Source organism: Macadamia integrifolia, unplaced genomic scaffold (genome assembly GCF_013358625.1).
Source record: "Macadamia integrifolia cultivar HAES 741 unplaced genomic scaffold, SCU_Mint_v3 scaffold1692, whole genome shotgun sequence".
Lineage (NCBI taxonomy): Eukaryota > Viridiplantae > Streptophyta > Magnoliopsida > Proteales > Proteaceae > Macadamia > Macadamia integrifolia.
The window spans coordinates 75,829-90,825 of record NW_024868313.1 but is presented as its reverse complement, the minus strand read 5'-3'; the positions used below and the strand labels follow the sequence as shown (position 1 = coordinate 90,825).

At 41.2% G+C, this 14,997-nt stretch overlaps 1 long non-coding RNA gene across 1 annotated transcript; it reads left to right on the top strand.

The window, feature by feature from the left end:
* Positions 1-1,255: 1,255 nt before the first annotated feature.
* Positions 1,256-2,234, top strand: LOC122064604. The gene is made up of 3 exons (XR_006135766.1): positions 1,256-1,391; positions 1,546-1,641; positions 2,195-2,234. It is a non-coding gene; the product is annotated as an uncharacterized LOC122064604 (long non-coding RNA).
* Positions 2,235-14,997: the final 12,763 nt, after the last annotated feature.

Sequence of the window (14,997 nt, the reverse complement as noted above, 5' to 3'; positions counted from 1 at the left end):
ATAAGCATTCTCTTCACCCACTGGGTTAGCGGAACACAAATTCTGGCCATTGATGGTGGCACACGAGGCTGGGCAAGGGTGCACCGGGCATGCATGGGTGCACAGGGCAAGCTAGGCATGTGCATAGGGCTGGCAGGCAGCTGGCACAGGGTGTGCCCACTTTGCTTGCTAACTCTTCCAGCACTGTTGGCAGGAGGCACAGGTATATGTTGGGTCATCCTTCCCTTCCTGGCATTCCACTACTGCCAGCCAAGCTAGTGTGGCTTCTCCAATCTGCTACTCTTGCCTGGTCACAGTCAATGTAAAGAGGTGAGATTTGGGGTGTTACAAATTACTAACAATTTAGCCCAATTAGGAAAAACCCTTTGACCTAGGGTTTCTGGCACAACCCTGCAGTCAATTTGGTCTCAATTGGAGTCTAAGAATTGGGGCTTTTTGCTATGGGAGGTTGTACTGGGTTCCCACAAGTGAATTCCCACCCTCAATTTCAATTATTAACCTACCCTACCCCTGGCCGATTCTACCCTAACTCAAAATCACAAGGATGGATTGGGGTATTTACCTTCCTAGGGTTTCTGGGGTGTGCAGATATGTCCATATGCAATTGTCCAGCTCCAAACTCCACTCCTAGTTGTGATGGCATCCTCTGGAAGCTTTCTCTCACTATGGATAGCATATGGGGCAGTTGCACTCTCACTATGGATAGCATATGGGGCAGTTCCAACCACATGGATAGCAGTAGTAGCAGTCGCATCAATAGGAGGAGCAATAGAGAGGGGTAGCAGTTGCACTTTCTATGATACCCTACTTTCTAAACCCTGTCTAATTACCTGTATTGACTTGGTTTGAACATATAGGGGCAGAACCGGAGTGAAATGACATAAGTACCGTATGGAACATAGTAGCAAGAGTGAACTTGAACTCGGGTTGGCCCAACAAGACCGAGCGGGTACCAAGTGTAATATGTACACCCAAGCCTCGCACTTGGACTTACCACGAGGCCATGTATAAGAAGTAAGGGTAGGTGCTAGTAAATTTGGGTGCCTATGCAATTTAATTATAAGTATGAGTTGTCCCCATTGAAGTCCAAGGGGAACACTAGCATGGGCTGAATAGAATGGTATACCCACCTGAGATATACCCACCTGAGAATGCCCACCTGAGATGTACCCACCAATGACTAGAAGATATTTTTTGGGGTCCAGGTATAAAAGGGGAGACATTTACTGTCTTTTCCCTCATTAATGATAATTATCTGTGGGAGAGTAAAGAAGAGAGAGAAAGAAGAAGAAGAAAGAAGAAGGGGAATCGACTGTGGAGCTTCACCGGAGCTAGATCTTGGTACTATGAGCCTAGATTAATGATTAGCTCGTCAGGATCTTCGATTTGAGGTAGGTATTGCACATATTCCAAGAATCTTTGGGGAAACCCCCATTACTAAACCCTCTTTTTGATTTTTAGAAAAGAACCCACTTGGATCTTGCTAATCTTACATGGATAATCAAATCTAAGGACTAATGGAAGGTGTGTACAATCATTTTGAAGGATTTAGAAGGAGTTTTGGTGAAAATCTAGAGTATTTAGAAGTTCTTGAGCAAAAGAAGTGAAATTTGGGGTTTCATTGGTGTTCTTGAGAAAGAGGTAAGAATCTTCTTCTTTTTTTTTATTTGATTTTAGTTCTAAGTTGAGGATACATGATTGGACCTTAGATGAGTGATTTAAGTCACCAGATCGACCCCAAACAAGTTTTCCAAGCCGAAGAGAAGATGAAGAAGAAGGGAGAAAAACTTCGTTTCAAGACTGGGGGTGTTTCATGCCCACCTGTCTTTGAGTTCTAGCCCACCTGAGTTCCCAGGACTCAATTTTTGGGCTCTGGTGTAACTGGCGGGCATGAAATCGGTGGGCTATAAAGCCTGCCTGTCTTTGTTTTATGCCCACCTGTCTTTGAGTTCTGGCGCACCTGAGTTCCCAAAACTCAAATTCTAGGCTCTGGTGTAACCGATGGACATGAAACCGGTGGGCTACGAAGCTCGCTTGTCTTTGGCTCATGCCCACCTGTCTTTCCAGAATGCCTAGAATGAGTCCAAATTGGATGGGTAACACCCATTTATGATTCTAAACCTAACTTTAGTGTTTAAACATGATGATTTTGACCCCAAAATAATGAAATGATAAACCATTATGTTTATCACAGGTTACACTCATTATACGCGTACCCACACATCGGATCTCTTACGTGCTAGGAACAAACACCATGTACATATACAAGTAAGTGGGGAGTGGACTCTGATTTAATTTGAGAATGTTATGCATCATTTAACATATTTTAGTCTAGCCATGTCATCATATCACTTATGTGTAGACTAGACATCACATATACCATATCACGCATTTGAATGTGCATTTACATAATATACTATGCTTTGTGTTATAATTGAATATTCACTATGTCTTAATGTATGTGATGGAGGAATCTCATTTGGACATGATATGCATGCTAGATTTTAGATGCCGTAGTCGGCTTGGAAACGAGTGCATGGTGGCTCGTGGAATGGGACGCGGTGCCATCGTGTAATGTACTATGCTCATGTAGAAGCATGCGGTTAGGATTTACATACCCCCTTATGCTATGACCCTTCCCAATAGGGGTTTACGTGTTGGACTACTATTGGGGGAAGCATCGGGTTACGTTTGTCGAACTCCTACAACGGTTAGAAGTACACATAACTGATCGCTAGGATTGTTAGTAACTAGTGGTATATTCAGAGGGCCATCGTACTGCTTTTATTTCAAGTGGAGTCACCCATTTACTTTTTGTCATTTAAATTTACTGGGAGTTGGCTTACATTTTAAATTCTGGTACCAACGATGGGCCTTCTCTGACAACCTTATGGGCGTATCGTTGGATGGGGTTCGCGGCTCGTACCCAAGGCATACACGCACTGTGGTTGTGAGTAGTAGATAGCCTATGACCTAGAAATGTTGTTAGGCTAATAGGATTAAAATGAATTACATACATATAGGCATATATGTGTTGTGACTGTTTGTATGGCTTTCCTTGTGTGACTTTCCTTTCCACTTACTGGGCTAGTGAGCTCATCCCACGTGCATAACTTTTTTTAGATGATTTTACAGGTTACCCTCTTGGAGATCAGGAGCCGAGCCGAGCCTCACTATGGAGTCTCTCTGAGGACTAGTGGGTCCCTAATGAGTTCAAGCACTATGCCGATTGCACGTGTGAGGATTGTACTGTACGACAGTTGTGACTACTGAGTTATTCTTTTTTATGTACTCCCTTTTGATTACTTGATGCTTAAATTGTTATATTTTTGTGCATATATTATGGCTTCGGACTCAAATGTATATAACTTTTATAACTCAATTTGGGTATCAAGTATTTGAGAAATAATTACAGGTATTATTATGAACAGGTCTTCCACTGAAAATACAGGTCTAATCTTAGTTTAGTAGATGTATGTTGTATTGTAGTTACTATATTGTTGATCCTGGTAGGTTTGTGAGTTAACCAGAGTTAACTCGGTCACCGCTCAGTTCTGTGCGAGTGGGGTGTGACAACGGTGGTATCAAAGTGCGAAAGACTCTACTTGCCTACAATATACTGCTTAGACCCCATAAAAAACTATAGTAGGTATGGGATCGGTGAAGATAAAAACCTTATGAAATGTTTAAAAGCCTTAATTAAATGTAAAATTTGCAACTCTTGCATTTCATGGCATGCATGCATTAATAATTTGAATTCTAGTTAACTAGTTCAAAATTGTCATAATTGAATTCACTTGTTAGCGAAGATTTTAACAAAATTTTGGCAGCATAATGGCGTAAAATGAGAAAACCAAAAAATTTTCAACATGAAACCTGATAGACAACACCTCTTTCTTCTTAGCCTTGGAAGCTTTCCTCTTCTTTGAGGGATCGATAGGTTCCTTGCCTTTTCATGGTGGCATCCTGAAAATGCAAAGAAAATAGATAAGCACATGATGTAAAATGAGAAGTTAAAGTATAAGGAGTACCAAGTTGAGACAAATAGTAGAAGTAGAATCAAAGAAATGAATATAATGATCTATGATAGCATATGGTAGAAAGTTTTAGGAAATGTGATCTAAGATAGCATATTACAAGTTATCAAACCCGAATACCTAAACCGGCCAAGTGATTCAATACATAGGTAAGAAGGATTAAGACGATGGAAATCACTAAGTAAACACAAGTGATGCAAAGTAGTTGATGAGATGATGCATGTGGTGATTGAGGTATACAGTGATCCCAATAAGGTGTAGCCTTAATGTATGAACAAGTCCAAGAATATAGAATATGAGTAGATCCTTTCAAGAGAACACGAGATACATTACTAGATTAAACAAGAGATATCATATCACTATTGGGTTCGAAATAAGAAATGGAAGGATTTCAAACAAGTATACAAAGCATGTAGGAAATTTCAAATTTGGAACCTAGCCAAGTGAAAGGTATACATTTCGATGGAAACAATTATTGATGATTCTAATATGCTTAAGGGACTATGATTCAAATGTAAACAATGAATTCATGGGTGGCTAGGTATAAAATTCCCAAATGTTTTGCCCCTCCTTTTGGGCAAGTTTATATAAGGGTTGAGAACAACCATGCCGCCCAAATTGGGGCAAAGTATGCAATGGAATGAATTGAAAACACAATAGAAGCCCAATATTGCAATGAAAACAAATAAATTCATAATGGGAATGCTAGGTTGACATAGAGGAAAGAAATGAACAGTAGAGCCCCAAAATCGATGATTAGGGCATAAAAAAAAAGGGGAAAATTCTTCAAAGTTTCCATTCTACGGATCAAAGTACTTGGAAACCATAATCTAAGCTCTACATTAGCATATAAATGGTTTTCCATGGAGGAAATAGAAGAAAAAAACCAAATTTCCAACCACATTGATGATTTTCCAATCAAAAAGAGATAAACCCAGATTTTAGAGAAAAAAAAAAGAGGGTTTATGAACCTACCTTAATGATTGTAGGAGGGAGAATACAAATTGAACGGATCATTGAGTCGATTCGACGAGTTGAGTCGTATGAAATCGCCCAAGAATCGCCTGAGTTGAAGTGAAGGAGAAAGGAGAGAAAATAGGCAGAAAAAATAGGGGTTAAACCCTTTAAAACGCATGTCTCGGGCAACTCCGATGGGTATGAAACCAGTGGGGTTCAGCCAGCCATGCCCACTAGTCTTTAGCCCGTCGGTTTTGGTAGCAGCTGCCTGATGCACCCGTATATCCTACATGGCTTGCATTGGTGGATTTGAAGGACATTTTTGAAAAATTATGAGTCTATAGGGGAGATTTGGGCCGACACATATAATGAGATACAAATTTGGAGTTTGAATTATTATGTGCACGTTTCTTCGATTGTTTTGGGATGGAAGTACACAAAGTTGTGTGCTAAGCTTCGAACAATTGTGTAATATGTGTAATACTAACATATATGAAATTTTTATGCAAATCAGGTACACTAGTGATGGTACGCACTAGATCTGAGGGTGTCACTCGAGGTGCACCTCGGGGTCCTCGTCTTGTTGGTAGGCCACCAATCAATAGAAGACCTCAACCTATGGGGCAACCACCTAACCGACAACCCCAAGAGACAATTGATCAGAATGTGGCTCATGAGGATCCACCCATGGCTACACTTCCTAATCCTCCACCAGTACTTGCCTCTGGTGATGTTGAGTACTTGATTCAACAATCGAATCAGATTCTCCAATAACAGTAGGAATTTATGACTACTATGCAACAACAATGGTATGCTGCACTACCAGGTCAGCCTTACCAGGTAGATATTCCACAAGTTCCAACTGGTGGGCCTAGTGTCGGGGCACAAGTTGGAGGTACACCACCTGGCATCAACCCTCAGAACCAAGTTGAAGGTACACCACCCATACTACCATAGGGTACACCTCCATACATGATGCCACCTCCTTACCCATACCATTCGACATATGTACCATATTTTTAGCCGGTGGGCCATACCACAAGAGTGGTGGAGTCATTTAAAAGGAACCTATCACCTACATTCACTAAGGTGGGAAGTGACCCTTTGGAACCGGACCGATGGATCTAAGAGGTTGAGAAGATATTTGAAATGATTGAGTGCACTTATGCTCAAAAGATTATTTGTGCAGGGTTACAGTTTAAGAATGAGGCCAACTCCTAGTGGCAAGCCTCAAAAACCTTATTGTTTGCTACACACCCAAAACCCATATGGGAGCAATTCAAGGAGTTCTTAGTAAATTACTACCCTCGGAGTTTTAGAGACCGTAAGGAAGCGAAGTTCTCAGCCTTGACTCAAGGAAGCAAGTCTGTCCTTGATTATCAGCAACAATTTGAGGCCCTATTCTACTTTGCACCCCCTCACATGAAATTGACTGAAGAAAATGGCAAGAAGTTTCTGAAAGGATTGAAGGTCTCTATTGGCACAATACTTGAGGCATTAGATCTCACCGACTATGCCTTGATTGTACAGAAGGCCAAAACCATTAAAGACAAGATAAAAAGTGAATCATTCCTTACACCTGGAGTGTGGAAGAGAGCGAACCCTTATGTGGACTTGGGCTGCCTGAGTAAGAATTTTCATGGATCATACGGATTTGGTCCTTCATACAGGTAGTCCTACAGGCCATCGGGTTATCCTCCTCGACCTGCTGGTGGGCCAAGCACTACATCTTTTCACCCGAATACCAGTACGGCACCCACAACTACTAGGCCACCTCGGCCTCCACTTGCTATGGGTAAGGCTCAGAGAGCTTCTGCTCCAGTTCAAGCTTTGCAGAACCGTTGTTTTAATTACCATTCTTATGGGCATTTTGCTAAGGATTGTCGAGCCCAACCAGCCTTACCAGCCAATCATCCTTTTGGGTACAGACCTGCTTTGACTCAAGGGAGTCAACCACAAGGAAGGATGTATGCTTTGTCAGCTGAGGAAGTTGAAGCTAGCACAGAAGTGGTAGCAGGTACAATTTAATTTGAGAACTGCCTTCTGGTAAATATTGATGACATGTTTTACTTATATGCATTGATGTATTAGGTGTCCTACCTGTATCAGGTATACCAGCATATGTCTTGTTTGATTCAGAGGCTTCACATTCATTTGTAAAAAAAGATTTGCTGAGAAACTTAACATGACACCCAAGGTATTAGAGCATAAGATGATAATTAGTACACCTACAGGCAAAATTTCACAGTTGAAGGAAGTATATGGGCCATGCACCGTTGAGATCAGTGGGAAGCAATTAGATGCCCAACTCATCAAATTCAACATGCAAAACTTTGATGTTATACTAGGCATGGATTGGTTATCAGCACATCGTGCAAGCGTGATGTGTGCTGAGAAATAGATCAAGGTGGCTGATAATGAAGGGAAGGAACTGATATACCAAGCGGATATGATAAAGTGGGCTAAGAAGGTCCTCATCTCTACTCTGCAAGCGGTGAAATTGTTAGAAAATGGGTGTCAGGGGTACCTAGCATTGGTGATTGATTTAGATGCAAAGATCACAACTCTAGAGGAAGTGGAGGTAGTTAAAGAGTTCCCAGATGCCTTTCCAGATGATCTGACTCAGCTACCACCTGATAGGGAGTTGGAATTTGCTATAGATTTGATTCCTGGAGTTGCCCCGATGTCCAAGGCTCCATACAGAATGGCACCAGTAGAATTAAAAGAATTACAAGTACAGTTGCAAGAACTGTTGAAGAAGGGATTTATATGCCCAAGTTTATTAGTGCTCCAGTGTTGTTTGTTAAGAAGAAGGATGGGAGCCTACGTATGTGCATTGATTACCAGGAATTGAATAAGTTAACCATCAAGAACTGGTATCCATTGCCACGCATAGATGATCTGTTTGATCAGCTACAAGGTACTAAGATATTTTCAAAGATTGACCTCAGATCTGGGTATTATAAACTTAAGATAAAGAGTAGTGATATACCAAAGACAGCCTTTAGAACTCGGTACAGTCATTATGAGTTCTTAGTGTTGTCCTTCGGGTTGACCAATGCACCAGCAGCTTTCATGGATTTGATGAACCGAGTGTTTCACGATGTTCTTGACAAGTGGGTCATTGTTTTCATTGATGATATATTGATCTACTCGAAGTCAGAAGAAGACCATGCAAAACACTTGAGGATGGTACTACGGAGACTGAGAGGGCAACAGTTGTATACGAAATTCAGCAAGTGTGAATTTTGACTCAAATAGGTTAGATTCCTAGGACACGTGGTGTCTGAAAATGGAATCGAAGTAGATCCAGATAAGGTGAAAGCCGTAGTAGACTGGGAGGTACCCAAGAGTGTAACAGAAATTAGAAGTTTCTTGGGTTTGGCAGGTTACTATAGACGCTTCATTGAAAACTTTTCTCGAATTTCAGCACCAATAACCAAGCTGACTAGGAAGGGTATGAAGTTTAATTGGTCAAGGGAGTGTGAAGAAAGCTTTCAAGAGCTAAAGAAGCGGCTAGTGTCAGTACCAGTGTTAACTATTCCTAAAGGCACAAGTGGAATGACAGTGTATATCGATGCTTCCAAAGTCGGATTGGGCTATGTACTTATGTAACACGGCAAGGTGGTAGTATATGCATCCAGACAATTGAAGCACTATTAAAAGAACTACCCTACTCATGACTTGGAGTTAGCAGCAGTCGTTTTTGCCTTAAAGATTTGACGTCACTACTTGTACGGTTAAAGGTGCGACATATACAGTGACCACAAAATTCAAGTACTTTTTCACCCAAAAAGACTTGAATATGAGACAAAGGAGATGGGTTGAGCTTATGAAAGATTATAATTGTGATATTCAGTATCAACCATGAAAGGCCAATATAGTGGCAAATGCTTTAAGCCAGAAAGCTCAAACTATGTCACTTTCCTATCAAGTTGTCAGTCCAGAGCTCGTACAGGAGGCGATGTTAATAGAAAAAATCCTCTTGTACGTGGGAGCGACCTTGGAACTAGAACACCAGGTAGATGATGTTCAATAGTTTACTATGTCCTTGCTGGCTCTATAGGTACACTCATCCATCAAGGAAGAAATCATAATGAAACAGCCTTTAGGTCCTGAGTTGCAGTGCATCAGAGAGAAGATTCAAGAGTAAACAATGAATGACCCTCGCTTTACATTAGCCACTGATGGGGCACTATTGTTTCAGGGCAGATTGTGTGTACCTTACGACAAAGTAATACAAGACAAAATAGTAAAGGAAGCACACAGTTCTGAGTACTCTCTTCATCCTAAAAGTACCAAGATGTACAAAGACCTAAAGCAACACTATTGGTGGCCAGTAATGAAGTCCACAATAGCTTTGTATATGTCGACTTGCCTTGTATGTCAGAAAATCAAAGCTGAACGGCACCGACCTTTTGGCACTCAACCACTCCTAGTACCTGATTGGAAGTGGGATAACATTACAATAGACTTCGTCACTGGACTACCACATACACCCAAGGGAATGGATGCAATTTGGGTAGTGGTTGATAGGCTTACTAAGACAACTCGCTTTATTCTGATCAGGACCAATTACACCATGGATAAGCTGGCACAGCTTTACAAGGATAATGTTGTATGCTTACATGATGTACTAGTGAGCATTGTATCCGACAGAGACCCGAGGTTTACCTCTAGATTCTGGAAAAGTCTCCAGCAATCCTTGCAATCACAATTGAATCTGAGTACGGCCTTCCATCCACAGACAGACGGACAATTCGAGCGGGTAATACAGATATTAGAAGATATGCTCCGAGCCTGCGCCATGAAAATGAGTAGTAGTTAGGAGGATTATATACCTCTTATGGAGTTTGCTTACAACAACAGCTACCAAACTATAATTAGGATGGCTCCATATGAAGCATTGTATGGCAGAAAATGCAAAACTCCTCTATACTGGGATGAAGTAGTTGAACGTCGAATGCTTGGAGCAAAAATGATTTAGATGGCATGTGATAAAGTCGATGTCATTAGAGAAAGAATTAAAGAAGCCCAATCACGTCAAAAGAGCTATGCAGATAGCTATAGAATGAAAATGGAATTCCAAGAGAGAGAGAAAGTGTTCCTCAAAATATCTTCTACCAAAGGTCTGCGTAGATTTCACAAGAAAGGCAAGTTAAGTCTGAGATACATTAGGCCATTTGAGATTTTGAAGCGAGTTGGGGTAGTAGCATACATGTTGGCATTACCAACTTCCCTCAGCAATGTTCACAATGTCTTTTATGTATCCATGTTGAACCGATACGATCATAATCCATCCCACGTGCTACCTGTGGAACTGGAATACTTAGAAGCTGATTTGACATATGAAGAACATCCGACTGAGATCTTAGATCGGAAGGTGAAAACTCTCCGCAACCGCTCTATTGCTTTCGTGAAGATTCGGTGGGCCAACCACCCAATCAAAGAGGCATCTTGGAAGAAAGAAGATGATATTCAAATTTTGTATCCTCATCTTTTCGGACAACCAAGTACTACAATTTTGGGGATGAAATTTTCAAAAAGTGGGGGGATAATGTGATACCCTACTTTCTAAACCCGATCTAATTACCCGTATTGACTTGGTTTGATCATATAGGGGCTGAACCGGAGCAAACTGACGCAAGTACCATATGGAAAATGGTAGCAAGAGTGATCTTGAACTCGGGTTGGCCCGACAAGACCAAGCGGGCACCAAGTGTAATACGTGCACCCAAGCCTTGCACTTGCACGCACCATAAGGCAATGTACAAGAAGTAAGGGTACGTGCTAGTAATTTTGGGTGCCTATGCAATTTAATTATAAGTATGAGTTGTCCCTATTGAAGTCCACGTGGAACACTAGCAATGGGCTGACTAGAATGGTATACCCACCTGAGATATACCCACCTGAGAATACCCACTTGAGAATGCCCACCTGAGAATGCCCACCTGAGATGTACCCACCTATAACTAGAAGATATTTTTTTGGGCCCAGGTATAAAAGGGGAGACATTTATTGTCTTTTCCCTCATTAATGGTAATTGGTCGATGGGAGAGTAAAGAAGAGAGAGAAAGAAGAAGACAGGAAAAAGAGGAAGAAGAAGAAGAAAGAAGAAGAAAGAAGAAGGGGAATCAACCGTGGAGCTTCACAGGAGCTGAGTCTTGGTATTTTGAGCCTGGATTAATGATTAGCTCATCGGGATCTTCGATTTGAGGTAGGTATTGCACATATTCTAAGAATCTTTGGGAAAACCCCCTTTCATAAACCCTCTTTTTGATTTTTAGGAAAAAACTCACTTGGATCTTGCTAATCTTATATGGATACTCAAATCTAAGGACTAATGAAAGGTGTGTACAATGATTTTGAAGGATTTTGAAGGAGTTTTGGTGAAAATCTAGAGTATTTGGAAGTTATTGAGTAAAAGAAGTGAAATTTGGGGTTTCATTGGTGTTCTTGAGAAAGAGGTAAGAATCTCCTTCTTTCATTTGATTTGATCTTAGATCTAGGTTGAGGATACATGATTGGACCTTATATGAGTGATTTGAGTCACCGGATCGACCCCAAACAAGTTTTCCAAGCCGAAGAGAAGATGGGGAAGAAGGGGGGAAAACTTCGTTTCAAGACTGGGGGTGTTTTGTGCCCACTTGAGTTCCCAGAACTCAATTTCTAGGCTCTGGTGTAACTGATGGGCATGAAACCAGTGGGTTATGAAGCCCGCCTGTCTTTGTTTTATGCCCACCTATCTTTGAATTTTGGCCCACCTGAGTTTCCAGAACTCAAAATTTTGGCTCTGGTGTAACCGACGGGCATGAAACCGGTGGGCTACGAAGCCCGCCTGTCTTTGGCTTATGCCCACCTGTCTTTCCAGAATGCCCAGAATGAGTCCAAATTGGATGGGTAAACCCCATCTATGATTCTAAAGCCAATTTTAGTGTTTAAACATGATGATTTTGACCCCAAAATAATGAAATGATAAACCATTATATTTATGATAGGTTACACTCATTATACGCGTACCCACACATTGGATCTTTTACATGTCGGGAACAAGCACTGTGTACATATACAAGTAAGTGGGGAGTGGACTCTGATTTAATTTGAGAATGTTTTGCATCATTTAACATATGTTAGTCTACCATGTCATCATATCACTTGTGTGTAGACTAGACATCACATATGCCATATCACGCATTTGAATGTGCATTTACATAATATGTTATGCTTTGTGTTATGATTGAATATTCATTATGTCTTGATGTATATGATGGAGGAATCTCATTTGGACATGATATGCATGCTAGATTTTAGATGTTGTAGTTGGCTTGGAAACGAGTGCATGGTGGCTCGTGGAATGGGACGTGGTGCCATCGTGTAATCATACTATGTTCATGTAGAAGCATGTGGTTAGGATTTACATACCCCTTTGTGCTATGACCCTTCCCAACAGGGGTTTACTAGTTGCGTTACTATTGGGGGGAAGCATCGGGTTACGATTGTCGAACTACTACAGTGGTTAGAAGTACGCACGGCTGATCGCTAGGATAGTCGATAACCCTGGTAGTATATTCAGAGGGCCGATCATACTCCTTTTATTTTAGGTGGAGTCACCCATTTACTTTCTGTCATTTAAATTTGCTGGGAGTCGGCTTGCATTTTAAATTCTGATACCAACGATGGGCCTTCTCTGACAACCTTATAGGCGTATCGTTGGATGGGGTTCGCGGCTCGTACCCGGGGCATTTGCGCATTGTGGTTGTGAGTAGTACATGGCCTATGACCTAGTAATGTTGTTAGGCTAATAGAATTAAAATGAATTACATACATATAGGCGCATATGTGTTGTGACCGTTTGTATGGTTTTCCTTGTGTGACCTTCCTTTCAACTTACCCGGCTAGTGAGCTCATCCCATGTGCACAACTCTTTTTAAGTGATTTTACAGGTTACCTGCCTGGAGATCAGGAGCTAGGCGCCACTGTGGAGTTTCTCTCTGAGGACTGGTGGGTCCCTGATGAGTTTGAGCACCGTGCCGATCGCACGTGCGAGGATTGTACTGCATGACAGCTGTGACTCCTGAGTGATTCTTTTTTATACTTTTTGATGTACTCCCTTTTGATTACTTAATGCTTAAATTGTTATATTTTTGTGCATATATTATGCCTTCAGACCCAAATGTATATAACTTTTATAACTCAATTTGGCTATCAAGTATTTGGGAAACAATTACAGGTATTATTATGAATAGGTCTTCCGCTGAAAACACAAGTCTAATCTTAGTTTAGTAGATGTATATTGTATTGCAGTTACTGTATTGTTGATCCTGGTAGGTTTGTGAGTTAACTAGAGTTAACTCGGTCACCGGCTTAGTTTTGTGCAAGTAGGGTGTGACACTCTCTCTCTCTTTCTCCTTTCCCTTCTTCTTCTTCTTCCTTCCTTCTTTCTTCTCTTCTCCTTTCTTTCTTCATTCTTCGCCCTTTATGTTTTCCTTCATATGAGGCAGCAAAGGGGAAGGCAGTAGCCGACCCTTGCCCATATAAAGGACCAAAACTGACCTTAGGGTCTGTTTGGTTTTCTACCTCTAGAAAAAATATTTTTTGTTATTATTTTAAATTTAATAACTAAATATAAGGTAACTAGTTGGACATGCAATTTGGTCCTTTAGAACCCTTAAACATGTCCCCATACATGGTGGAAATGAGTGGAATTACCCCACATAGTAGTGGTGCCCACAGATAAAAAATCTTATTTCTGGGCATTTGACTACTGCAACCGGCTAGCCAATTGGTCAGTTGGCCAACTTGCCGATTGCCTTCATTTTTGTCTTCTAGCTGTCCCAGTCTCTGATTAGGGTAGTCCACTATATGTGGGACCTTTTCAACACTTTTAGACTGGTTTACCCCCTCTTACTTAACTATTCTAGTTGTTAACTTCTTCCCTACAAAGCTGTATGGCTGTATGCATGGGGTGCATAGCCTACAGTTCAACATTCCACTTCTCACTCATGTTCCATCTCCAGGGTTTGGTTGTTTCAAAATTTAGGGTGTTGATCTTCATTTGTGGCTCACCTGATCTGTTTCTTTTTGGTCTAATTTTAATCTGGCAGATGCTCTGTTTTTGGGAAGATTTTGTCAGTAGTGAGATTAACTTCTATTTTGGGCACTATTTACCTCCCTGAGATTTTGATCTCAGATTCTGGTTTTTATTTCTCACCTCTTAACCTGCCATTTGATCATTACTAGTTTGTGGGGTTTTCATATACTATTGACATACTACATTTGACTAGAATCTGATCTCAAATTCTGGGTTTTTATCTCACCATGATGTAGGGGCGGTTGAGTGTGAACTTTGCACCGGAATGTGGTCGTTGATGATCTCGGAGAAGGGAGAGACATATGGAAGGAAGAAGAAGAGAGAGCCTCGCAAAATTCCACAAAATCCTTCGGTGGGACTTTCTGTGGAGATGGGGTGGGAGAATTAGCCTGCCAGCTCAACTGACAAGGGCATTAATTATTGGATACCTTGTTTGTTGGTTTATCAAGGAAAGGCATCCAAAACAATCCTTGATTTTAGGGTTTTATGGGAAACATATGTATTATCCCATCCCTTTTTTCCTTTTCCTCGTTTCTCTTGCAAACAAATAGGCACTTAGGGTTTCTCTATTTGAAGAGGATGAAGATGAAGTTGTGTTTGAGGAGGGAGAAGGAATCTGTGGGTGGCAGTAAGGGAGTCGGGTAGGCTAAGGATGGGTTGATGGGGAGAAAATGACTCCCATCTCTTAGGAGTTGTTGAATTCTACTTTCCATGTGTCCCACACAGAGATAGGGTTGGGTGAGGACCAAACCTCATTGTCCTAATATCAACAAGCCCCTAGAAAACAAGGAAATTGATACACACCAAGCATCAATGTACTTGAGAGGAGTTGATCAAGTGGCCAACCCTCAGGCAATAACTCTATTGAGCACTACAACCAGAGGCCAAGGTGTGCAACGAGCAACTTAAGTC